Source organism: Cavia porcellus, unplaced genomic scaffold (genome assembly GCF_034190915.1).
Source record: "Cavia porcellus strain 051 isolate PalLab524CR breed Dunkin Hartley unplaced genomic scaffold, mCavPor4.1 scaffold_1, whole genome shotgun sequence".
Taxonomy (NCBI): Eukaryota; Metazoa; Chordata; class Mammalia; order Rodentia; family Caviidae; genus Cavia; species Cavia porcellus.
In genome coordinates, this window is record NW_026947484.1 from 237,236,226 (window position 1) to 237,263,722 (window position 27,497).

The 27,497-nt window shown below is 48.2% G+C and overlaps 1 protein-coding gene and 1 long non-coding RNA gene across 5 annotated transcripts in view; one reads left to right on the top strand and one right to left on the bottom strand.

Moving 5' to 3' along the window:
• Klhl29 (kelch like family member 29) overlaps positions 1-19,907 on the bottom strand; it is a 260,001-nt gene extending 240,094 nt beyond the window's left edge. The window contains exon 1 of the mRNA XM_063231845.1: positions 19,773-19,907. The gene's annotated coding sequence lies outside the window, so the exon portion shown is untranslated. The remainder of the gene's footprint in view (positions 1-19,772) is intronic.
• A 597-nt stretch (positions 19,908-20,504) lies between these two features.
• On the top strand, positions 20,505-23,884 carry LOC101788395 (uncharacterized). Of its 4 annotated transcripts, none has more exons than XR_002792001.2 (4): positions 20,505-22,672; positions 22,805-22,841; positions 22,914-23,492; positions 23,579-23,884. It is a non-coding gene; the product is annotated as an uncharacterized LOC101788395 (long non-coding RNA). The 4 variants fall into 4 exon arrangements; XR_002792000.2 differs by having other exon boundaries at positions 20,505-21,015; positions 22,577-22,672; positions 22,805-23,492; XR_216347.3 differs by having other exon boundaries at positions 22,805-23,492.
• The last annotated feature ends 3,613 nt before the right edge of the window (positions 23,885-27,497 follow it).

A 27,497-nucleotide genomic window follows, 5' to 3' on the forward strand; every position in this document is an offset into this window, starting at 1 on the left:
GACACATACATACACACACACACACACACACACACACACACACACACCTTTCCAATACCCAGACAATACACACTCCAGCTGTGGAAATCACTTCAGCCCCTGCACACGTCCCGCCCCAAATGCCCACACCCCTCGCTACACGCATACATCCCGACCTCTCTCCTCGTAGCCCCTTCTTACCTGGCTTCCCAGATTCTGACACCTATGTTGGCATGTGTCACACTAAGATTATAATCCCGCTTGGTTTTCCTTTTGTTCCCTCCACTGGGTTGGATGTCCCTTGGGAAGGGGTGTGATCATGGTTCCCTCCCCACTGTCATCCATGTTGCTGTGCCTTGCATATGACAGAAGCTTAATAAATATTTGTTGAATGCACTATTGTATAAGTGAAGTCAGATTTAAGAAAACTTAATTTTGTTCTTGGCCCATACAACCAAGTGGTCAGCAGTTCAGCACTGAAGGAATAGGAGAGGAAGGGGAAGCCTGGGAGGGGGCAGGGGGCAGGGGCGACTCCTCTGAACGGGGCCTTCCAGTCTGGAGAGTAAGAAACAGTCTGTGGACAGCATTATTTAGAAGCACGGGCTCTCCATCTGCACCCTCTTATCACCGCCACATGGTAGAGCTGGCACATGGTAGAGGAGTCACAGGAAACACCCTCTGCCACACCTGGGAAAGCATCGTGCAAGAAAGCCAGAGAGCAGAGGGGTAGAGCTGGCGAGAGGTCCAGGAGGGCGGGAAGAACAGCTTGTCCGTTTCCTCTCAGATTCTTCTCCCTGAAACTGATGCAGATGACTGCTCAAAATATGTGTCCCCAACCTTACCTATCCTCTAGGGAGGACCCCAAGAGCCTACCTGGCACCACTGTCCCACTGTAGAAGCCCTCACAGCCAGCCCCAAACAGCCCTTCTCCAGTACATCTGAGGGCCTCTCAGTCTCCTCAATGACAACAGCTCCCCATTCATTCGGTTTTTCAAAGCAAGTCTAGGTGCCTCCCTGGAGACACGAGGAGGACCTTTCCTCGCCCCAGGTCCACTGGCCTCTTCCCATCTGTGTAGCGAGCACTTCAGCCCCAGCTGCCACCTTTAGCGCACGCCTGGACTTCTGCATCATCTCTGACTGTACTCTGTTTCCTCCCTCAGAAGGCTCCGTATGGTGGCACGCACCATCTCTGCGAAGACGACATGCCCTTAAAAAACCCCGCAGTCAGTCTGTGCTCCTGTGCTAAAGATGAAGGTTCTTTATGTGGTTGCCCGGGCCCTTCATGACGTCTCCTGCCTAGCTCTCTGCTCTTCTTTCTTAATCCCGGCCTCTCTGGCCTTCTTGCCTTTCTGGGAATGTGCCATATTCTCTCCAACACACCTGTCCCCTCGCCTGGAACCTATCACTCCTGCCCCCAGCTCACCCTCTCTTTAGATCCTTTAAACAATTCTTTTACTTCCGGATGCCAAGATGAGGATCCCCGGGACAGCACGGTACACCTTCCTTTGTGGGGTTCACTGCTGGGCGCGCTGTCTCCCAAGACACTTCCGTCCCCCACCAGACCGTAAACTCTGTGAGGGAAGGGACCAGGCCTGGCTCTGCTCCCCATCTGGTTCCAGCAACACACACAATGCCTGGCACGCAGAAGACACTCGGATATTTGTTGAACCATAGATAATGGGTTTGAGTTTCACTGAGGGCCGACACACTGCCTTACAGTCTGGCTTCATAGGAGACAGTTACAACACAGAAGAATTTTCGATGGCAACATATTCCTTCCGAGGAAGATTTTCGAGCAGGAGAAAACAACTTTCCCAAACTGGCATAAAAAGCAAAGAGTGAAAGATGAGTTGTTCGCCCAACGGAGGAAATGCACCCGATGGGTACATTCGCAAGCTGTCTGTGCGGGGACGTGGGGAGATTCCGCCCCCCACCTCCAGCCATATGCTAGGAGAATCAGGGTAGGAGAAATTCTTCCATTCTCCATAACTGAGAGGCCTTAATTTGGAGAAGATGACAATACAATGTGAGCTCGTACAGCTGCCGAGGATGAAGCGCCTCAATATTACAGCGTGTTTCTGGTCTGCCTTTTTCTTGTTTTGCTCATTTTAAGGGGTTATCTTTGTGCTGTGAACAGAAGTCCTGAGTGTCCTCAAGGGACCAACATGGGGGTAAATGACGTTTGTTTCTTCACATTTGTCTAGCTGGGAGTGGACTTCTGGGTGACATTAAACCCTCCATCAACAACAGTAGGCTCTCCCCAGTCAGCCTGGGATGTGTGTCCAGGGCTAGCTCTCAAATTATTCTTTATGATCTGTCTCTTGCATCTTCCCCACAAGGCAGACTATGAACCCAAATTCCTATGTGACAGCTGTTTCCTCTCTGTTCATGGTGGCAGATCATGTCTGTCTACTATCTTATGCATGCTGAGACTGTATGCCCCAAATAAATTATAAGAACTCAAGTTCAGAATCAGAAAGCAATTTCATTGAAATAGTATGTAAGGCATGCAAAGCTATTTTCTTCCAAACAAAGATTCTTAAAAATGGTAATAATGGACATACCTGGCTGTCCATATAATTGTTTAGCAAAATAATCAGCATGGTTTGAAAACTGTGGGAATAAGTTCCAGCCTTAAGGAAGGCCAGTAACCCAATAAGACACAAAAGAAATATACGGAAATTAACAACTTCCATATTTGCCAGTGATAACTCACGACAAAAGTGCCCCAGGACAGAAAGATCTCACTCATCTATATGCAACATCTAAGGCTGATGTTTTTAAGAATAGTGCAGAACTCATATGAAGCAAACCACAGATGTTTACAGAGAGATATGAAAGTAAACTGAAGTAAACAAGGGGTAAATGGAAGGGCACATTCCTGAATGAGAAGACTCAATATTGTAGGCAAGATAAATCAATTTATAGGTATCACCGAATTCAGACGGGTATCATGTAAAGCAAACTCAACAAGATATAACTTGGAACAAACAATTTTAAAGTTCATCTGGGCTACTAGATGTGTCAGAGATAGTAGCCAAAAATATTCTGGAAAATCATGAAGATGATCTGCACAACCAGCTTTTAAAACATAAACTAAGCACTTCTGTGATTAAAATAATGTGCCTTAGTAACTGGTCAGAACAGAACGAAGAAATATCCTGGAAACACTCTGTCCTGCAAGAACTTAGCATAAAAGAGGTGGTGTTTCAAATCAGTGGGGAAAGAAACATCATTTACCAAACAGAACTGGAAGAATTAGCTGTTAAGAAGAAGTTGAATTCTTCTTATATCTTAGAATAAATTGAGAGAACAAAATAAAAAGTGGAATCTACAACATGAATCATGAAGCAAGTAGAAGAAATGCAAATGAATGAACATCTAAAGCCAGGCAGAAACTGGAAGGATTTTCTAAGCATGAAAACAAGAGGAAACATGAAAGTGAAATAAAAGCTGATGAACAGGACCTGCGAAATAAAGGGGTCCAAACAGCCGAGCACCATAAATGAATTTAAAAGAGAAATGACAGATCTGAAAAAGTATTTCCAACGTCACACCAAAAGGTTAATATCCTCTTATGCATAAAAAGCTCTTACAAATCAATAAGAAAAAAGATAAATACAAACAGAAGAACGGTAAAAGGACAAGAATGTCAATAGACACAGAAACAAATGTTCTAGCCCAGTGTAATCAAAGAAATACAAAGTGAGGCCACGAGGCACCATTACTCACCTGCCTAACAGATTAAATTAAAAAATGTATAATGGGAAAGAGTGAAGTGAAGCGGGTGTTCACGTGCTGTTTATGCGAGAGTAAAATAGCAGTCTTTCTAGGAGTAACACAGCAACACCTATCAACGGGTCTTTGCTGTATTCCCACCGCTGAGGGGCAAGAACCAGCTTTAGGAATTAATTCTAAAAAAAATCCTAAATGTTCACACACACATGCTCAACAATATCTTACTGTAATGTTATTAACAGTAGCAAATAACTGAATTATCCAAATATCCCACAATAGGAAATTAGTTCAATAAAATATGACACAGTAAATAATGGAATATAATGAAAGACAGCCTTCTAAGATCATGTTTCTGAATGAGCAATAACAAGGAAAAATCAATACACGATCAAGAGGGAAAACAAGCAGAAGACAGAATATACAGTATGACCCCAATGCTGCTAAAAGGGACAAATAATACGATTCTGAAATGCTAATTATTTGTTATGTCTGAGTGGTGAGATTTGCATGGCTTTTCGTTTTGTTCAAACTTACCACAAAGAACATTACTTTTATAATTGGAAAGTTACATAATTTTTAAAAGATCAAACCTAGGTATTTCTATTTCTAGAACTCTATCCAAATATGATCTCACATAACTCTCCCGCCCACCCTATGAGCTTGGTACTGCTATCTTCACTTGAGTTGTACACACAGACCTGCACCCATAAAGTGACACGCCAGGTATTAGCATCAGACGGGCGGGCTGGGCACATACATCTGGTATCAAACTGGTGAACCAAAGGATACATAACAACCACCAAGAGCTGTGGGATGAAGAATGGGGGTTCTCATGGGGACAGCGGAGCCACAGCACAGATAGGATGGGAAACCGGGCTGTCACTCCGCAGTGATGTTTGAGAACAGTTTTAATGACATGGGACAATATTCCTTGAATACCAAAGCGAAATAGATGAAAATTCTTCATGTGTTAAGATGGTTCCAAATATTGTAAAAATGCGAGAACAGACGATTGGAAGAAATATAATAAAATACTAACATAAGTCATCTCTAGACAACAGATTTTTTGGAGACTATCACTTTGCCATGCCTGAGCCTTTACATAAGACATGTTGCTTCAGTTATCAACGTGTGTTCCACATTAACTTTTAAAAAGTGAACACATCACTGATAATCCCACCTTCTTCTTCCACATGCCTCCCTATCCTTTAAGGCCGAGTTCAAGACTCACCACCCCCATGAAGCACACCTTCATCTGCTCAGGGCATACTACTCAATCTCCCAAAGTACCAGTTCCAACTAAAGCTTGGATTCTTGGCTCCTGAAAACCTCACGTGGGTCTCTAACACACCGAGGCCCTTGTGCTACACTCCACCATCAAGAATCCCAGAATCCCCAGGATAGAGCAAGCCACCTCCTGCTCTTGGGTCTTGTATGTTGTAGCTGTGAGATGCTTGGGCTTATACAACTGGCATCCCACTGTGTGGCTTGGTCCTCAGGGCGGGGGGCAGCACCATGAGCAGGACCTGTGGAACTAGTCTCTGAGCAGAACTACTCCAGGACGAAGTCATCATAGTCTGCGGGAAACCAGAAAACTCTCGACATTATAGTGAATTTCCCGTAACACGTTTATTGAAATGTCCTACAGTCTAGTTATTGGTGATAAGCATGCTATTGATTTTTGCAATAATGGGGTGAACTTCTCTGGCACTTTTTTTTAGAGTTACTCAATCTGATATAGCAATTCTTTCTATTTTTCCTATCATTTCTAATTTTGTAAATTACTAGTTTTGGTGTTTATTCCCATTTTATGTATGGCAAATCTGCCTGTGGAAAATGTGTGTTCCGTGAGGTCAGGCTCGGTCTGGCTCAGTGATGACGAAGGGCAGATACTAAATAAATCACTGTTAAGTAAATAAACCTGGGGAAGGTGGCGAGCTCACTGCACTTTGGCCGGACCAGAGTCTTAAAATATTAGAAAATCAAATTTGGTACCGAATCTGATGGGGTTGGCTACGCAATACCATGTGGCATCTTGTAAAGGGCTCCTCTGGGCCCCAGTCGCTGGGAGAGTAAGACATTTAAAAAGGAGAGTAAACACAGCAGAATTCCTGGCGGCAGCACTGGCTCATGAGCTGGCAGGACACATTAAGTAGGAGCAGGCACACAACTCAATCGCATCGCAAGCAGGTCTCCGGCCTCCTTCCCAGAAGCACCCCAGGCTCCCCCTCCCCTGCTCCTGCGGCCCTCACAGGCAGAGCATCTATGGTACTCAGGCAGAAAATGCCCTCTTGTGGGCGTGACAGTGGACCACCTCTGCTGTGTTGGAAATTTCTCAAAATGTGGTTATTCAAGGAAATTCTTTCATTAGATGTAAATGCATATATGTATATACACACACACACACGTTTTAAAATTTCAAACATCACCCCTTTGTTAATGTGAAAATACATTTTCTAAGAGGCCATTAAACAGTCTTCAGTTCACTTCTGCCGAGCTTAGCAGGTTCTGATGATCTTCAACATCATCGTCAGGAAGATAATTATTCTGCTTTCTAAACTTCTGTGTGATTTGATAATGACTGGGTGACTTTTCTCCCCCCCAGTCATCGCCCAGAATCTGCCTCCTTTCTGCTCCTGGGAGCCCATCACCTGAGACTGACGGGCAGCAATTGAAAATAATAAAATTATGTAAGATGAGCTTGTAATCACCTGCATTTCACAGGAAGCAAAATGTATTTCGCTCTGGCTGAGGAACAGAAAGTTTCTTCCTCATTTTAAATCTGTATCAGAGGTAAAGCCTTCTATTAAAACACAATTCTCTGTACGCTTACAGCCTCTGGCAGACTGCCAAGGAGACTATCATGGAGCTATTGCAGCAGAGAAGCAGGCCGTCAAAGGAACCGAAGATGCTCCTCAGAAAGAGGGTGCAAAGTCTCCGGAATTCTTGGGAGGGCCCTGCCCACACCTACCTCCAGCTTTTCTGTCTGGGTCTCCCTGCAAATGGAAATGCACATGCAAACACACACACACACACATGCGCGTGCACACACACTTTGGATTTCCTCCTCCCTTTATTCTTTTTTGAGTGCATTCTCATTTTCATTCTTATTATTAAATTGTAAACTCTGCAGAACAGGACCCGGTTAATTGCTTCCTTCTTGCTGGATGTAATTTACAAGCACATGCGACCACTTGGGGGCACAGTTATTTGAGAATGCTGGTATGGTGTTGCAGGAGGTAAGGTTTGAAGCCTGATTTAGCTACCCTCTGAGATAACCCCAAATTTGGCTGACAGGAGCCCCAGGATGCAGCAGAATCCTGTTATTTTTTAAGGGGAGTCTAAGATGCATTGTAATGGACATTTTTACAGAGGATTTTATGAAACTATTTTGTTCCATTCTGTCTTTTAAAAACTGTTTGCACAGGTACCAATCTCCCAAAGTGAACCTCACCATTCTGAATTACTACCGTGAAAAACTCAGTTGGTTAACCATTTCTTTTGCATGTGGCCCTCCTTCTATTTCATCAGTATTAATGCAGACTTCCCCACAATCACCTGCTGCTCACCATGGGAGGCAGAGAGGGGCAAAATTAACCTATTACAGTTAGGCTTCTCTCCTTAGGTAATTGTTTATTTTTCTCAATATGAAAAAATACTATATATTTTAAAAACTGGAAAAAAATTAGCAGTAAAAAAAATGACCACTATTACTATTATGGTATATTTTCTGCCTTTTTTTCTATATCTTTTGTTTTTATATTCTTGACATCAGAGTGTATAGATAATTATGCCGCTGAATTCTTTTAATTAAGCAAGTTTCTCTCTTAATCAAAAACTGTTCACTCAAATAACTAACCTTGTGACAGTCACTTCAGGAAATTTTGCTCTCAATCCCCACTGAAATGGTTTATGTTTTTCCCGACCCACAGAATTGCAAAGAAGTTTTGGTGTTACTTCGACACCCACCCTGCCCTTGTGCCCAAGCACACACCAGGGTAGCCAAGCTGTGGGGCTCTGGTCAGGAAGAGCACAAACCCAGGGGCGGGAGGGATGGAGGAAGGGACTGGGAGCCAAACACAGGCTGGGCTTTCACCCTGGATCCCAGGGACGCAGCAACGTGAGCGTGGTGTCCTAGAAAGACTCTAATCCACTGTGTGGGAAACAGAGCAGAGTTTATCTTTGCAGGCTCGGATTCACATGCATCGTCACTTCACACCCTGTAAAGGGATCCCTAAATCACACATTTTAGGAAACCGTCCCTATCTGCATGTGACAATAGCTAACACGGTCAGAGAGAAAAGTCTGTGGGTTTGCACTTTCCTACACCAGCCAACGTGAAGCAGCCCTGGATTCTCAGGAGATGATCCCTCACCATTCCCCGGTGCTAGTCCTCACACTGAGATGCTGGGTTCCAGTTCCCTCTTTGCCCTGCAGGCCTTAGACGAGACCCTCCTCTGTGTCTCTCAGGTCCAAACTGCAAGATGGGCCAGCACTGGCCCTGATCCACTGAGGACAATCAACAGTGGAACATGGACAGGTGAGGCAGTCACTCCCCACTCATGGCCAGGTCAGGTTAGCCAGGACTGTCAGATGCCCATGGGAACAGTTACCCTGGGGACCTGTACCAGGGGATTGGGCAGGAGGGGCTGATCACCCAGAACCTGAACTAAGAGAGACTTCTAGAAAAGGAGGAGAGAAGGCAACCACGAATGACCCTGGCTGGCAAGAAAGAGGGTCCTTGGGACAAGTGGCTGGTCCTTGGCCCTGCTGAGGTGTGTCTCTTTAAAAGCAGTCCTTGCTCTGTCCCAGTTTGCCCTGTGTCCTGAGTGGGTGGGTGGCACTTGTCGGGTTTTATGCCTCATTCCAGTCCAAATGCATAGATGGGGCCAAAAGAGATGTCAACCAGTCCTTTGGCTCCAAACCAGAAAGGAAAAGGCTGAGTGAGCTGGGGACCAGCTACCCTATCCCTGGGGAGAGGACAGGATCCCGAGCTCCTCACACAGCTGGTGGGTCCTGAGCTAGAGATGGATGTGTGCAGTGGTTATCACAGCTGAGAGATGCTGAGGTGTCATGTCGACAACTGACTCTGTCCCAGTGAAAACCACCCAGCGGCCTCCGGATAGTGATTCAACTTCTTGCAGGACGGCCTGCCCAGGGGCTGGGGGGCAGGGGAGCCTGCTGAGTAGTAATGCATGTGCCTAACCTGCTGGGTGCCATCCTTCTAGTGAAAACCAACAAAACAACTTTCCCTGGAGGCCACTCACCTCTGCGTATGCCACCAGCACAATTAGTCCAATACAAAAGGGGTGAGGTAGAGGCAGGGAAACTGACCAGAAGAGGGCAAGGAACTTTCTGGAGTGTTAAAAAGGTGTCCATTAGGCACCCTGGGTTCCTAGGTCCTCACAACTGTCATTGGCTTCTGTGTTATGAACTGCAGGACTCTGAACCTTAGGTGAGTGGACTCATGTGGCGTTGGTCCTTTTGTGACTGTGTATTTCACCTGTGATAGTGCCTTTGAGGCTTGTACACATGGTAGAATTTCCTTCCTTTTTATAAGCTGGGTAAAACTCCACCGTCTGTCTGCACTGTATTTTAATTATCTGGTCACCCACACCAGTGGACACATGGGTTGTCTCAATCTTCGGCGCTCGTGAATTCTACTTACTGCCAAGAATCACATCGGTGAAGGACCCCAGTTCTACTCCCAGCTTTCACTTCTTTGGGGTACATGCTCAGAAGGGGAAATCACCGTGTCATAGGGTAATTCTGTAACAATCATACTTCCGATAGTTGGCCGTACCATTTGACGTCCCCAAAGCACTGCACTAGGATTCTCTCCACATGGCTTTCCATGCTTATTATGTTGTTTTTGTTCACTTCTTTGCTTCATGACAGTCATCCTAGTGGCTATGAAGTGATACCTTATGGCTCTGATTTGCATTTCTCTAATGATTAGTGACACCGAGCAAATTTTCATGTGTTTATTTGGTCACTGTTATTTTCTTTTGAAGACATGTCTATTTGAGCTGTGTGTGTGTTACTGGAGACTGAACCCCTGGGGTTTGCACTGAGCTACCTGCCTAGTGCTTTTTAAAATTTTTTTTTAATTTTGAAGAGCTTGCTTTTTTTTCATTTGTTTAGGATCTTGTTAAATTACTGAGTTGCCCAGGCTGAGTTTGAACTTGTAATCCTCCTCCTCAGTGCTGCCCATTTTAAATTAGGTTGTTCGCTGAGCTGAAAGCTTTCACTATTACTGTGAATGTCTGAGAACCAAGTTCTGCCTTTCTCATATCAAGTGTTCAGTCCCTACGCAGTAATTTTATTTCCTCTACCCGTCTACCCACAGGAACAACTGCTTCCCTCTTTTTCCAGGACCAAAGAGACTGGACCTGGCCCCAGTGTCGACTGCAGATAGCAAAAGATGGTACTGGAGACCAGGCGTTCTGGGAGGTGAACCAGGAGTAACACAGCAACCATCTGGATCTTGAATCCTCCTGTGCAGGTCATTGAGTGCCCACCCACCCCTGGGCCTCCGCTAAGATTCTCTGTGAACTGAAAACCAGCTTTTTGTGGTTTCTGCAGAATTAATGGGAGCTTTTAAATTTGAAGGCAGCAATCTGAGCAGGGCTGTGGCTCTAGCATGCCTGAGTGCTCAGGGGCTTGAGAGCCTACACACCAGGGGCTGCAGGAGGCCCCTCACACCCCATTCGGAACCCAGGCTCAGCCCTGGCCCCAGCATGTGGCTAGTGTGTCTCTGGCCTAGCGCAGCTCAGCCTGCAATCTTCTCCTTGTATTTCCTGACCCCTGGTGCTCTCCGAGTCTCGTGGGCACATCTCCTCCCGCCAGACAGCTCCCTCCCTTGTGCCAGCTGACCTCTACCCAGGGGCGTCACGAGAAGTGGCAACAGTCCACAGTCAATATGCAACTGCCATGAAACACGGTTTCCATGAAAATCATTTCTTTCCTCTGGGGGGAAAAAGGAAATGTTAAATCTTAATGCCATTTCACTGTGGAAAAAGGCCGCTGCCCCACATCACGTGAAGCAATCTAGCGTTTTTTCTACAGCGTGTTGCATAGATTGGTGGACCGAAGCTCCGACGCTTCCCTTTAGCACATCAAGGCTGCAGCAAGAACTATGTTCCTTTCACAGTTTGAATATTATTCAAGTTTTGATGATTAAAGTCGGTTGGAACAGCATGAACTGAATAGATTACAGCACTCCACTTACAGCAGGCTCTTCGCTAGAAGGACTGGCCTCACACAAGCACTGCACGGAGTCCCCTGGTCTCGCCAGCCCAGCTTCCAAATTTGAATCTTGTATTTCCTAGATTCCCTGGTCCTTGATTTTTGCTCAGAAAACCTGATTCTGGCTTTCTGAGCAAGCTTGTCTTATACTTCTTCATGTCCTCCAGATAAGCTAATTTAATAGCAAAATAATCTACCCATATCCCAAGAGGTCAAAGCAGTGCACAACTGCAACACAGTGGCCTCAAGACGGATGGAGGTGGGTGTATGACAGGGCTCCCAAGCTAACATCCCGAGGCTTTGATGACTAAGGATGCACATGACAGCACAGCCCCCAACCTCCTTCAATCACCAGGCTCTGGGAAGGAGGCGGCAGACAGCTGCCCCTGCTAAACAGAGCTCCTCTGGACTAGATGAAGTCAGACCACTTGTTCTCCTAGAAGTGGCAAAGCCCCGATGAGAGATTCCAGTCTAGTCTACTGTTCTATAACCTCTGCCCACGTTTTAACAAGACAATCACATCTACATTCCCATGTGCTCGAGGAGGACCCAGACACATGCAGGGTCCTTCTACCCTTATCTGTGATGAAAGACCTGGTTTTTTGTTTTTAGTCATATTTCTAATCCATCAAAAACTAAAATATGGTCCCACTATGCACGGCTAGACTACAGTTCACACTATCACAAGTTTCCCTGGGAACTCACTGTATGACATTAACACCAACAAAACTGGTCTGTGCCTTGTTCAATGAGAGGAGCTGCAGACCACGCTCTTGGCTGATGAGCCAATATTAAATGTAACTGTTGTTGCTAAATGCTTCTCGGGACTGGTAACAGTGTGTGCAGTCTGGCACCAGCCTGGGACCGCGCCTGGATACCACCATTTTCTATCCCTAGTAGTACACACAGACAAGACAAATGGCAGCAGCTGAGTGGACCCATCGAACCATGGCCACAGCGGCATTCAGGATTTGGTTCTCCTTGGTTTGGAACATCTCTCAGAATTCTTTAGGAACCCACATATGCCAACACCAAGGCTAACGACAAAGACTGACCTCGCCCTATGACTCCTGAGACGAGTCCACACATAACCCCCTAACCCCACTATTTAGCATAAGCAGGCACTGTTCTAGCAACTTTGCAAATAGACACTCACTTAATTTGCAAATAGTCAATCCTCACGTATTCTAGTAAGTGCACCCTTGGGAGCTTTCTGACCATAGAGAACAGACCAAAGCCTTGGAGGCAGACTCAGAATTGAACTTTTATTCAATTTACAAAGATGATGGTAACAAGTTTAAGAGTGAAGGTCCTTGAAATCATCCTGAGGAGTCTGTTTCTTTGAACGTATTTCATGCCCTCAAAGAAAATTAGCTGGACCTCAGTTTACTATGTCACTTGTGGTAATTAGTGAGCAATGTGGCTAAAAATTGGGATTTTTTCCTGTATTCTAATACACAACGTACATGCTATGCAACAAAAGAGCACATTGGCTCTCTCCCTTCTGCGCCAGTAGGCAGGCGTCTAGAAAATGGGCATGCATGCTCAACACACAGCACCCAGCACTCAGGCTTATTGATCAGATCTTGGGCAAATGCTAATTCACCCACAAAATGGGCATAATCTTGCCCAGGAAAAGGAGTGCTCTTCCCCTGCACCTTCTCAGTGGACAGGTTTTGAATCCACCCTCGTTTAAGCTCTGAGAGCTGAAAATGGACCATGAAGGTTCCTTGGGCAGCTACCTTCAGCTACAGCTGTAATCCAAAGTCAAGTGCTACGGCTGGGAGACTTTAGGAGAGAAGACAAAGGAGAAAGGTAAGATGGCTTCTTTTCTTTACATCCAAGTTTCAATATTCCTCGTCCCTTCTCAGTGTTACTAGAGGACCCACAGGAAAACAAGAAGCGTTCCAGAGCTCTCATTTGGCCAAAGCCTATAACCAGTGTTTGCTTTTCTCAAAACAGAGACACAGTTCCTCTTACCAACCCCTGCCCCAGCTGCTTCTGAGAGCTCTGTGGGGATGCCAGAAGAAAAAACAATCCTCCTTATATTTCATGTAGAAACCAGAAGGAAAGGGGAGCAAGTGCAGCTGGACAGAGAGGCACACGAGAGAGGTGTCCCCAGCTCTGACAGCTGTCCTCTGCAGTCGGCCAGCACTTCAGCGACCCAGCTTGGGCTCACGTGTGACCACGGACATTGTAACTGTGAGCGTCCTGAACCCGGGCCGGAAGAGCTAACACAAGGAGCAGACACAGCGTCGTGGCTAATGCTTGAGGTTCTGTTCACACCCTCACCCTATCTCCAGAAAAAACTAATACGAAGAGTAAAAATAGGGCAGAAGATGTTAGAAAATACAGTGTTCCTGCCCTTTCATCGCTGTCTCTGATTTCTAGGTGTTTTATTTTCTTTTAAAACAATGCTCTTGTGAAATACCACAAATTAAAAAATCTGCGTGGGGATGACACCTCGCAAGTAAGCGTGTTATGAAAGACAGACTCTGTGTCGACTCCAAAAGTGCCAAACAGATCCAAGCTATCACCAGAATGATGCGGCTCCAAGAGAAAATTAGTCTTCAAAGTCTCAAGTCATAAATCCTAGAAGATTCCATTTAGATTAGTTAGAATTCATCAACAAGCTTATTTAATAGATATAGGCCCAAATATAGCATCTAAATTTCCACACAATGACAAACCCTGAACATGGAATTACACAGCTAGTGACTAAACAGCAAATCTGAGAAGTAGGCTTTGATGTTTATTACCTGATACCTTCTCTGGGTGTAAATGCTTCCAGACAAACATTTTCATGGAGGAGTTTTGTGCCAGGTATTGTGCCAGGCCCTGGTATATAAAATGAACAAATCCAGGTCAGCCATTAGTAGGTCTGAATGAATCCTACTGCTTTGGCCCCTTGATTGGCTATTTGTTTTCTGAGCTAGTTCAATATGGAAACAGACGCCGTTCAAGTATCTGAAAGTTTTCCTCAGTCTTCCAGAAACCAGAAAAAATGGAAGCAGGTGAGAAAATCCAAAACGCAAGTCCAACAGTGAATGCTGCTCAGACCAAGTTAATATTCTTAGATTCACATTCCCTCTAGTAAAATGTTAATTAGCAAGGACACCCCGTCCACAGCACACAGAAGGCAGTGTGAGGTGATATGGCTACAATGAGCACCAGAAAGACAGACAGACAGACACACACACGGGGACAAGACAGACGGGTGGATAGTGGATGGACCTGTGTTCAAACTCAGCTGTACCACGTGGCTGGATTTGTGGCCTTGGGCCACTTGATTACCTCTGAGCCCCATCTTCATTTGTAAAGTGTGGATAATCCCTACCTTGCGGTGTTGATAGGAGGATTAGGCGTAATATATGTAAAGTACCTAAATATAGTGGGCAGCCACAACTAGAAGCTATTATTATTATATTATTGGGGCTTGATAAAGGTTTGGTGATTGAATAATAGGTAGATTAGCTGACCTCAAAAATCCACGACAACTCTAAAATTACGATACTAAAAACGGAATTAAAAGTTCATACATCAAATCAACTGAAGGATATTTTTAACAGTTGGAATTGTGATGCAAATTTCTTACGCTTTTCAGAATAAGTAGTGATAATGAGACTCATGGAATACAATATATACACAACCCTGGCATGCCATTAAAACGTTTATGATTAACATTTAGCAGGCTTGGTGTCGGTAATTCTGAGATCTCCAGGCTGCAGCTGCCATTCCCCTGAGCTGTCCTTCGTAGATTCCTTCTCTGAGAGGCAGTTTTTACAGAGTTCCCTCTTCAGCCCTTACCACTACACTAGGCAGTCCTGTTATTTCCTCTGCTTTCATGAAACCGAGCCCAAATGAGACAAAGAATCATTAGTTTTCCAGGAACCAGAATAAAGAGAAGCAGGTGAGAAAATCCAGAAAGTAAGTCCAACAGGAAATGCTGATCAGACCAAGTTAATATTCTTAGATTTACATTTGCTCTAGTAAAATGTTAAATAGCATGGACACCCAATACACAGCACCTATAAGGCAGTGTGAAGAGGTATGGATACAAGGAGCACCAGGAAGAAAATACAGAGACAGACAGACAGACACACACACACACACACACACACACACACACACACACACACTCACATGTGGATTGCATAGCTAGGAAGCACCACCAGAGACCAGACATCAGCTCTGACATGAAGTCCCAGCTGTTCCATCCTTCATAACATCACTGGTACCCAGCCAGGCCCCAAAAGCACAGCATCAGAGCTTGGAGAAGAGACTTGGGAGAAGATGTACACGCAGGAAAGGAAGAACAAATGTCAGGAACACCTGGTTGCCAGAGCAGAGAACGGGAGCCGATCCTTAACAAGAATGTCTAGTCTCAGTACTGTAAGACGACAAAGTTCTGGGGCCCCTCCCAAGCTGCATACTTAGAAATCATAAATCATTTGTTTCAAGCACGATTAAAAAGGAAAGTGGCAGGACATATATCTCTATGTCTATCATTAATTGGCAAATGATTTTAAAAATGCAAAAATCTAAAAAGTAAATGATAAAAACAGACACTCACAGAGCAGGCCACGTCCAGGAAGTGTCCGCCTGGCGAAAGCAGGACACCCTACAGTACCGAGCATCTGAATCCTGCACAGCCACCCTGTCTGGAAGGAGATCCAGCGCTCTCCCTTCCCACCACCCCTCTCTGCTGGTGGAAATGCCCCTGCACTACGAAGGTCATCTTGTGAAGAACTCTGTGGCCACTTCCAGGAATCCCCGGGCCTCGTCTAAATCAGCAGCTTCCATTTTCTTCTTTCAAGCGGCTTCCTGGACTGTCCAGACTTCTTTTTCTGACCCTGGGCTATGTGAGAGTGAAGCGTGCTGTAGAGAGAACTACAGAGTCTGATTTCACCGTGGTCTTGATCTCAGCATTTCTGCTCTGAGGTTCAGGTAAGGAATTCTGTGATGCTTTTGCTTCTTAACCACAATTATTAATTCTCCATGGTAGAATTATATTTTCCAGGGACCATGCTACCTAATTTTAGTAGGCTAGGAAATGACCTTAGGTGGGTTTTTTTTTTGAGCAATGACGAATGACTATCTTCTGTGAAAAGTAGAAATATTCTGCCACTTGCTGAATATTTGTGTCTACATGTACTTAGCACAGTGAAAACTACCGGGACAGCCTGGAGAATGTATGGCTTATGGAGGCGGTCTTGTTCTCTGGCCGTCTTACACGGTAACTGCCTTGGTTTATACTCACCCACGGCAACCAAGCACCGGATTTCTTATTCATGGTATTTCTTTCTCCTCCTGCCCCTAAGTAGGCGCTTAGTTGACTGATTATAGAATCACAAGGTCGGTTATAATTCCATTTCTCCATTTGACTTTGAACTTAAGTGTTCCAATTACTTTGCCTGATCCTAATAAGTCAGGAGCGTGCTAATGCTTGCCTTGATATTTCTGAAATATACAGGGCTGTGATTAGCATGGGATTGCATCATTAGAAAGCGAAGTTGAAAGCGGATGAACAAAATCATCACTCGCATTTAAGTAAAACTGCCTATTCCATGGACTTACAACGTTACTATGATCCGAGGGCCACTATTACCGTGACTAAATGTATATTACGTCTGGAAAATCCTCTGATGTTCCAGAACCTTCTGGCTTTGGCCACTCCTGGAAGAGAACAGATCCTAGAAAAGAAGCCCCGTTTCAATACACAGCCTTCATGTCTCTCCAAGCCAGACATAGCTGAAGACAAAGAACCCTTGAACTCTGATGGAGTTGAGGAAAGAAAAAAAAAGGATAAGGAGGAAAAAAGGAAAAACTTTAGCTAATTCTGCTGGATAGGATGTCTCTGGGTCTTAATGAAAGAAGGCTTTACAGTAAGCCTGAAGGAAGGAAAAAATACCCCCAGTACATAACAAGACCAACATGTTAAAAACTTCATTAGCATGGATGGTGTTGAGTCTATCAAAAAACATTAACCTCTTTATATCTGTGCGTAGCTGGGAATAGGGTAAACTTTTGGAAACTGGGGGTGGGCTGAGGAGGAAATGCTTTAAAATGGGGATGATGTGCAGCCCATTCAACTGATAAAGGGAAAAAAAAAGTACAATTGAAAATGATGCCAAAGATTTATAAGGTTGACTATGTAAACAAAAACCGGAATGGATCACCATGGAAATGCATGAATATTGAAACAGGCAAGATTTGAATAGACTAATGATATGCCTCACTTAGACTGACAGGTGTTGACAACAACTGTGACACTCTAGCCACACCAACATCCAGACTTCTAGCATGTTTATTCCTCGAAAACAAGGGGCGGATTTAAAGGCTCCTTTGGCAATAGCTCATAAACAACATACATTTTCTAATCTTAAAGGAACTGACTAAATAACAAAAAAGGTTTTATCCATTTGCTGTCAGCATACAAGGAGCTGCAGTTAGCAGCAATCATTCTCTTGTGCTCTGTGAATTTTTGTTCCAGTAACCTCTCACAAAACTAAACTGTGGTCTGGCTTACCTCCTGCACTGAGTACCTGAAATATGACCATCTCTCATTAGAAACATAATTAAAGAGACAACAGTAGACCCCCCATCACATACAGATGAAAACCAATAACCCTTAATCTATTTGTTACCATGGCTACCATAAGATATTTTATTGCAGTAAAACTCTAGGTATTTCGTTTGGATTGTTGCTTGCAGTGAAAGTTGGAGGTATCTAAATTTCCACAGCTGCACTAGAAATGGAGAGTCCAAACAGAAGAATGTTTTTCTTCATCATGCACAAACATGGTTTATAAAATGTTTGTGCAGAAAAGTTATTAAAATTGGTTAAGTGCGTCAGCCCATAAACCAATTTAAATGTCATTAAATTCATACAGGGTTTAAGGGCACATATGCTTGTAATTCCCCGATTTATAGCAAGGTGATAAATCAAATGTGCTCCAGAACAAAGTCCCTGGCGGAGGCATATTCATCGGGGGCACACAGTTGCCTCCATACCTGTAGAAACACCCAGGTTGTGTGACTAATTCAATACATACATGCCAATGAACCCTGGAAGTGGCCTCTTGAGCTTCCTGGACACATTTTCTCTAAGGGTCTGAATGAACAATTTATAAAATCGTTCAACATTGTCCAGTTTAAAAAAAAATTATTTTTGAAGTTAGTGCACAACTCCCTCCCTAAAACAAATCAGAAATGAGGTGGGCTAACTAATTCTGTTGTCATGTATCCTGTGCTGAAATAATTCTTCAAATCTGCCCTCCCAGGGTTGAGTTAGCATCAAGACTACACTCTGTAGCGACTAGACAAATGACCTGGGAGAGACTGAAATCAGGGTAAATACAGCTGTAACCAGGACAGATCTGTCACCGCAGAGGAGTCCGAATGCCAGTGATGCCCTGTGGACGTGGGGCTGCAGCTGGCAGCGTTGAAGCCCGAATGTCCCTGAGCTGAGTGGAAGTTTTGCGGGCAGCAGCAGCAGCTTGGCATCCTCAACGTCTAGTCCCTCCAGCGACGAGGCTTCACCTAATGCTACATAAATACCTGCGTCCACGATGTGCCCGCGGTGCGCCGCGCAGGAAGCACGGTAGGGACAGAATGTACACCGAGGGGCATGGTGGCAGCAGCGACAGCTCCTCACCCGTGGGCATCCCTGGGGACCCGCAGGAGGACTCGCCAGCTGCCCAAGCCTGGCGTTCGGTTCCAGAGCCCAGAAAGACAACTGGCTTCTCAGCAGGCGGACCCAGGCATCCGGCGCGCGCTCCGCCGAGGAGGCTGGCCTAAGGCAGACAGCGCGTCTCCGCCATCCCCGCCACAGGGATGCCACCTGGCCAGGGGCAGTCTCGGACGACCGGAGCTCCGGGCTCCGCGCTCCGCCCAGAGCGAGCACGCCTCTCCCCTGGGGCCCCGGGCCGACGCTGCCCAACGCGGGCACCCGCGCGCGACCGCAGATAACCCCCGCGCTCTGCCCGCTCCAGGCCATGGAGACCGGGACGTGTGCCCGCCGCCAGCCCTCCCGCACCTCCCGCGGCAGTCGGGGCGCGCGGCCCCACTCGCGTCTCCCCGTCCACTATCCCACACATAAACAACCCCTCTCCACCCACCGCCGCCTCGGCGCCCTTCGGCATCCCGAGGCTCTCCTTTCGTGCCCCCCAACACGCTGGCACCCGCTAGGTGTCAAGGGAAGAGGGGGTGTCAGTCCCAGGAAGGTCTGCGCGGATTCCCTCCCCGAATGGTTTTCAAGCTCTTCTACCTCGAAAGTTACTTGGGATCGAGTAAAGAAACCTGGTCCCCAAATGTGGGGTCTGAGGACGCGAGGGTGCGGAATCCCTTCCCCGGCTGCGCGTGGCCCCTCGGCGCGCACCTCCCCGCAGGGCAGGGCGCGCGGTCGCCCCGGGGACCAGCCCCCGGATGCCTGCTGGACCCCGGCCCGCCGGAGCCCTGGGCCGCGCAGGGGAAGGCGGCCTGGGGAGGGGAGCGCGCCGCCGGGCCCAGCCCGGGCCGCCCGGGGCCAGGGGTCAAGCTGGCTCCCGGCCCCTCCGTTGCCCGCGGCGGTGCTCCGAGGCAGCCCCCGCACCCACACCCGGGGGCAGGAAGTTTTCCCCCGTCTGGCTCCCCCGGAGCAGCGCAGGCGCAGGGGCTCCTGCAGCCCTGGAGTCCAGACGCGGGAGGCTCCAGCCGCCGCCAGAGCCGAGCCCAGCGTTCCGGGCTCCCGGGCCCCGCGCCCGCGCCCGGCCCGGCCCGGCTCCCCGCGCCGCAGCCTGCGAGCCCCGGCCCGGCCCGACTCTTACCTGCGGCCGCGGCGCTTCGGCCCCGGCCCGACGCGCAGAGAGCCCGGGGTCGCGGCGGGGCGCAGCGGGGCTGATGGAGAGCGGTCGGCGCCGCCGGGGAGCGGTGGCTGGGGCCGCTCGCGTCCTGGCCGGGGGAAACGGAGCCAGGTCCACCTCCTCGCGTGGCCGCTCCCCGCCTCCTCTCCCGTTTCCTCCTCCGCCGCCTCCTCCGCCGCCGCCGCCGCCGCCTCCCGGCAGCCCAGGGAGGATGCCCGGGAGAGGGAAGCCGGTCCTCCTGCCTGTCAGCCTGCGCGCTATGCGCGGTGCGGCGCGGCGCTCACCGAGGCGGCGGCGGAGGCTCCGGCAGCATCGCCCCCGCCCTCTCCCGCAGCCGCGGCGGCCGCGGGGCCGGGGCTGGCTCCGGGCTCCGGGCTCGCAGCTCGGGCTCCGGGCGGGGGCTGTGCTCAGGCGCGGCGAGCGCCGAGGCTGCGGGCGGGCGCTGCGGAGCCGGGGCCGGGGCTGGAGCTGCGGCGAGACCCGCGGGGGCAGGGACGGCGGCGGCGGCGGCGCGGGGGCTGGCGCGGCCGCGGCGCGGGGACCATGCTCCCTTCTGGCTCGCTCCGCTCCGGGTACCGTCTGCTTTAGCTGCGAGGGAGGCGGGCCTCGGCGCCCAGCCAGGGGCGGGCGGAGCCAATCACGGGCGCCCGAGTGGGCGGGGGCGCGGCGGGGGAGGCGGGGCGCCCCGGCCTGGCCCCGCGCGCCCGGCTCCGGCCGGAGCGATCCGGGCCGCCGCGCCCGGCTGGGGGCGCGGTGCCCGCGGGGGTGTACGTCTGTCCGTCCGTCCGTCCGTCCGTCCGTCCGCGCCCCGCCCCTGCGGTGGCTCCCAGCTCGCTGGGCTCAGCCGTCGTGCCCGACCGACGCACGGAGCGTGGCCGTGGCTGCTGCGCTGCGGCCTCGGGGCTGGCGGCCGGGGAGGGAGGGCCGGGATGGAGGCGCTCTGCGGTCCGGGCTTAACACCTGAGGAAACTGGTGGAAAAGTTTGAGAAAGCGAAGTCCAATCGTCTTGCAGCTTCCACCCTCCCGGTGACACCGCGGCCACGGGAAGGAGCGGGCAGTGTCCACATCTCTGACGGAGCCCCGCCGCCCAGGCCCGTGCTGCCCACCGGCCCGGGCTGCTGCCCTGACTCGGCGGTGCGCGCGACCCTGCCTGCTGGCGCGCGCACGGGCCGTGCCTCGCCTCCGGCTTCCGCTCCACGCATCCCAGGTCGCTGTCACCGTCCCCACGGTCTGGGTCTCCTCCTCTGCCTCCACACTTGCAGCCCGCGAGGACGCATATCAGTCAGCCTTAAGAGCCAAGTTGGCCTGGAGGTGGTGGCCTCCCTCTGGGAGGGCTTTCCTACTAGGCCGGGATGTTTCCTGCTGGCTAACTTTCTGGGTCTGGTTTCTATAACCTGACCTCTTCCTCCTGCCCTGCCTCTCCCTCACTTGGTTTTGAATTACTGCAGAAAGGTTACTTAGTACCTTTCTACCTCTTTTCTAGCCTGGGAGGCTGTAGGTGACAGCAGGCGGCCCTCAATCCCCCACTCCACCCCCAGGCAAGCCCCTGAGGCCTAAGGCCTGGTTAGAAATCACGGGGGACAGGGGGTGCTGTAGCATAGGGAGCCGCTAGCTGTTAGACCTGAACTTGGAGGCTTCTGGAGGGCTGTTCGGGGCCCCACCCCTGCATCCCAGTGGGGAGAGGGCTTTGCCAGTGAACCTCTGTTTTTCTCCTGTGATGTCTGATCTGGAGCTCTGCTCTCCTTGGCTGTAAACGCAGTGCTACTATCTTGTAGGAAGCACAGTAGTGTCATGATTGATAAATAATAAATAATAATAATCTACTGAGGGCTGCAGGAGGATTGTCACTGACAAGGAATGAGGACACCAGGGAATTGTCCCACTGGTGTTACAGTAAGTGCATTTCCGGGGAGGGGGTCCAGATGGATGTTTGGTGCCTGGAGCCAGGGATGAGGAGACCGGCAGAGGAGGGGACAGAGCAGAAGACTGTATGTTAGGAGAGCAACACCAGTGCTTCACAGAGGGACAGGGTGGGAGTTGGGGTGAGGGGAGGAAAACTCCCAAGGGATCTGCAGCACCCAAAGGGGCGTGAATAATGCAGCCGGCATGCTCAGTGCGTGAGGTGGTGAGGAGCGGTGTTAGAAGGTAGTAAACTGGAATTACTCAGGATTTAAACAAGATACACAGGTATATTGCCAGCCACTCAGTGCAAAGAGGAGAACAAAGCCACAGGCGAGAGTCACTCCTGGAGACAGCTGTCCTCTGAGCTGATCTGCATGGATCCACCAACTGTGAAAGTGCAGGGATCCCCTGGCTGCATTCTGAGCGGCCTCCTGGTTGACAGCTGTGGGCATTAGGAAACTGTGGGCCAGCCTTGCGAGTCTGCAGTAGGGTGAGATCCAGCAATTCAAGACACTCATCTGTCTGAAGATATTTTGACTGATTTTCCAATGAAAGGCGGGAATACACCCTCCAAGCACCTTCCCAGGCTGCTGTCTAGGTGAAGATGGAAGAACTCTCCCACTTGCCCTGCTGGCATTATCAGAGAAGACAGACATGCAGAATCCTCATTCGGAGGACTTCCTCTGCCTGTGGTGGGGCTGAGGTTATGGGGTCTGCAGTGTAGCAAAATCTCCAGGTTTGGAGCTTGCTGATTGCGCACTGGGGGTGTCAGCTTGTCAGGAAGGAAGAGAAAAGCTGTGTGAATTAGAATCACAGTAGGCTTGTTTTCTCTCTCGTTGCCCTCCCTACCCTCTTTTCATCCCCAGAGCCTGAATGCACAGAGGATTTCTAAAGTCACATACTTCCATGTGGTTCTGTCCAGGAAGGAGCTGATTGGTGGGAACTCTTACCATTTGTGAAAGGTATTTTTTGGTCTGCACTTGAGGTCTATGCATCTGGAGCATTGTGGCTCATGTCTGTCTCCACGCATGCAGGCATTTGGTGACATTAACTGGACCTGTGCTGTGAGTGAACTCTCTTTTCTCTCTCCCTAGGATGTCTGGATTTCTTTTGGGGTTACTGCTTCTCCAGGTCTGTGCCCCATGGATCTCTGCATGGCGTATCAGACTTGATGGGTATTGCTTATAGGAATCTCTTCCTCAGGGTCAAAGATTCCTCCAGAAAGCGCAAGATCAGCCTGTGGAGTGGCCAGAGGCTAGCCCTCCCTTATCCTGAGCCCCAGGCTGGAGTCTGCGATCAAGACTTCTGTGTACGCTATGAGAAGATAGGTTATGAAGGAGGAGGCTTATCATGCACAGTGAAGTATCCTGGAATGCTCCAGAACATCCATTCCCTGCTCAGAGAATAGGCCATATTTATAGGGTCAAGCAGGCAAGGGATTTGCAATGCAAAGGCCTTCCTGTCATCGAGAGGGAGCCTCGTGAGGGTGCTATGCATGTGCCTGCTGGGGCCAAAGTGGACCTCTCCCCTCATTCACATTTATAGCAATAACCACAACCATATGGTCTCTTACCCTGTGGCTACTGCACGCCGAACACTGGCAGGTACTCTTATTCACAACATCTTGTCAATCGCCCCAGTAATCTGCAGGATCAATACAATCAGCTCCCCAAACTGAGCTCCAGGAAAGGCCAGTGAGCTCCTACAGTCACCCAGGGAGCAGGTGCCGAGCTGGACTCTGAGCCTGGTGATTCCAAAGCCTGTCTTTCTCCTACACTTAAGGTACGAATGTGGTTTCCTTTGTCATTGGCCCAGTGCCTTCCCCTTGCAGTAGACTCTGTGGATGCTGATTTTGCCTTTATCCGCAGCTGGTCCTGGATCCACAACTGGAAATCAGTCTTAGAATACAGAGAACCCCTGCAAAGGAGGGGTGAGCGTCCCTGTGATTACGGAAGGCACAGGTCATTTGAAAGAGTGGACGTTTCATCAGGCGCTGTTGGGTTTGGCAGGACATCTGTTTCCGGGAGCACAGTGCATGAAAGCAGAGAAGCTCCCAACCTCTGTGCTGGTCTGGGTTTTGTGTTTGCTGCTTTGTTTGTTTAATGCTGTGCTCCACTAACGCCACCCTCCACCCTCTTTGGCATCAAAAGCATTAATAAACCCTGCATAACCCACTGTCGCTCAGTGAATAATCCATCCCGTATGAATCTATTTAGCACCTACTGGGTGTCCAGCTTTTCAACCTTACAACACTGATTAAAACAGGAAGTGAGAAGTCGCAGCCGCTGGCTTTTCACTGGGGCCACTCTGCTCTGCCATGTGTCACAAAGGCACATGCCAATCATTTAATCAGCCGCTTACCGTGAACCTGCTTCGCACTGTGGCTGTGCTGGGGGCCATCGGGAAGACAGAGTTGACACATTTCAGTCATTTTTACCCAGATTTTTCCCCCTAAAGTAGTGGAAACAGACAAATAATTGGCTCTTGTATTTGATCAGGGTCGAAACAACAATGGTGTTATCGGGAAAGATAACTTAGTTCTCAGTTTGGGGGAGAGGGTTCCAAGCATTGGGAGATCAACGGTCACCCGTAGTAGGTGGCTGCCGCAGCAGGGGGCGCTGGAGAGGAGGACGGAGTGGGAAGCAGAGGGTCCCCATGCGGAGCAGGCTGATCACCATAGGACAATTTCTGAAACACAGCTCATTGCTAATAGTCGTTTCCTCCGGGTGAAAATGAAAGCATAATCTTGTCTTTGCCCAAATCAGTGAAATATTAAATTCTCAAAGGCAGAATGAAACCAGTAGTGTCTTTTTTGGGGCTTCTCAATGCCAGGGATTCAGCATTAAAAAAAAAAAAATTCCACTTGTTTGCAGATGGCAGGAGTACTAATTAGACAGAGCACTCACCGTTTTCCTGGGTGGCTCAGACTCCAGACTGAGAAGGTACTGCTTGGGTGTTCCAGAGAGAGGCTTCGACTTTTCCATTGCTACAGTGACGCCTCACCTTTGGGGTGCTCAGTACACAGCCACTGGCTGGCGAATTGTTCATAGTGATCCACCTTCCACTATGTGGCCCAGGAGAACTCTACTGTAAAAAAATGTGAGTTAAAAATTCAAAATTTTGAACCAGAAGACTTTACTACTTTGCACCCCAAAAGAACAGGCAGGCTTTCCTGGAGAGAAGCTGTTCTCAGGGTGTGTAACCTTGCTAGAAATTCCATTCATATACAGCTGCTCAGAAACACCTTTGTTTATTTTTATTTATTTAAGCCTTATCATTGACCTAATTCCAAGAGGTCTTAAGCAACTTACAGGTTAGAATGCAGGCAAAGGTAGGCCTCCGGAATGAAACAGCACAGGATAGGAAGAGATGGGGCCACAGCTAGGCTCTAGGAGAAAAAGGACAGATGTACCAGGTCACCTGACTGTACGAAGCAAGGCACATTTTTATCATGTGATGAAACGCTTCGCACAGAAACTGCTTAAATATCAAAGACTGTTACCGGCAGAAGAACGTAGTATTGTTGAGATAAAAGGTTTCAGCTCTGGAATTTTGCAAACAAAATGCTAAACGTGGAAAAGTGTAATACTACCACAGGCCTGTATGTTGACATTTTCCACTGTTTTCAAACCTTTGAAAAATATTCATCGGAAGATTTGATTTTCCTTTCCTTTCCTTTCTTTCTCTTTCCTTCTTCTGGTACTAGGTTAAATCCAAGGTCTTCTCACTGAGCTACATCCCTGGCCCTTTTCCATTTTTTATTTTGAGATAAGGCCCAAAGCTAGAGTCAAACTTGTGCTTTTCCTGCCTCGTCCTTCCAGGATGCTTGGATTACAGTTGTACAACCAGTCACCACATCTGGCCCAGAAGGTTTTTGCTAGAAAAAGACCTCAGTCTTTCATAGATTTGCTCATGGCAAGTTCAAGGAAAGAGTTGCAAATCAGACACATTTTCTTAGATGGTTGTGAGTTTTTTAGCAACAGGCACCTTCTTATGAATGTCCTAACCATGAGTCATTGTCAATGACTTGAATGTAAAGTTTTAGAAACAACTAGAAATTAAACATTATACTAGATGGAGTTACAAAGGCTTGGAAAAAAGGACTCAGAAAAAGTCAGAACAATATCTGGAATCTGAGATCTTCATATACCAATGAACAAGGTAAATCTAATTAAACTGTTGTAGTCAGGAGTTGTGCAGGGAACAATTAGAATCGGGACATGGAGTTTATAATATTATTTTTATGATGGTCACCCGGAGTTAACACAAGAAACTGCAGGAAATCTATTCACAACACCAAAGACAGAAATTCAGCCAAGGGCCTGAATCCCACAGCAATGTCCCACATGAGTCCAGATGAAAACCCAGAGCCTATGACAATGCCTCCCATGAATACAACTGGAGGTCCAGAGCCCACAAGAAAGACCCATGCCAGTCTCTTTTATGTATCCATGCTGGGAAGGCCCAAAGGTCAGGGTGGAAGCCAGCGGGGTGAAGGAGCTGTGCTGGTAGGTTGAGGGTTCTATGCTGGAGTCGAGAAGTCACATTCACAACAAAGACCAGGGCTGTCCTGAAAAGCACCACAGCCATCCTCAGCAACACGGAGGACCGAGCTCTTCCAACGACATGCACAGTTGGGTACATGTCAGGAAGCCAGTGTGACGAGCTCATCCTGGAGACCAAGTGGCACACATCTTCCTCTCTGGAGCCAGGAAACAATGCTCAATGTGAGGACCAGAGCTTCTCCAGAAGAACCAACGGCTCAAACAGCAACTCATAGGAGAACCCACAATGCCTCAATGCCTCAATGCAATAGCTTCTCCTTCTCCATGTCTCTATTTATGCTGGCAACTTTCCTCAGGTAGAGCATCTATGCTCAGCACCATGCTGATGTAATCCAGCTGGCATTAAGTTGACCACCAGTTCTTAATCCATAACACAGGGAATATCCAATTAAAGTGAAATCAAGATTTTAAAGCAGTGTCAGATATGACCTAATTGTTATAATCAAGGCTGTTTTCACTACCCTATTTCTGCCAACTAAGACCTATCTGGAAAACTAGTTCCAGCATGAATTTAGAAGAGACATACCCTGAGAATGAGCCCCATTGCAGTAAAGTAGGGATCAACTGATATGTGGCAGTCTGTGTATGTACACTGTTCAAAAACCACAGAAGCATGAGCTGGAGTGATAGGATGTGACATAATGCTGTACTACTGATAGAAATGTCAGTAACAGCAGGTATTCACTTGGGACCCGCCCTCCGAGAGCCACTTTTAAAGCTCTTTCTTGTTTCATCTTTTTTGTAAAATTTGATTTTTTCTCTTATAATCCTTACAACAAAAGATGTGGAAATCCATGATTCCAAAAAGTAAACATTTCAGCGCAGATGCACAGAGGCAGGGCGATGTCCCACCATCACTGGGGACCTGGTTCACTCAGGCACACGTCTTAAAACTAGAAGAAGGGTGGAATAAAACCTCCCACTCTGAGCATTCCTGGGTGATGGCTACATCTCTCACACCACTGAAGTTTGATCTGAGCAGACTAGAAGTTAGGATTCAAAGGAATGAAAGAAGCCTAATCGATTACCCATCTATTGCTGTGTAACCAGTTTCCCCTAAATGTAGCAACTTAAAACAATAAATGGGTTAGGTATGATGACACATGCCCGTAATCCCAGCATGGTAAGAGGCTGAGGCAGGAAGATTTCAAATCTGAGCTCAGTTTTGGCAACTCAGCGTGTCCTCATCTCAAAATTTGATAAGGGGCTAGGGCCATGGTCT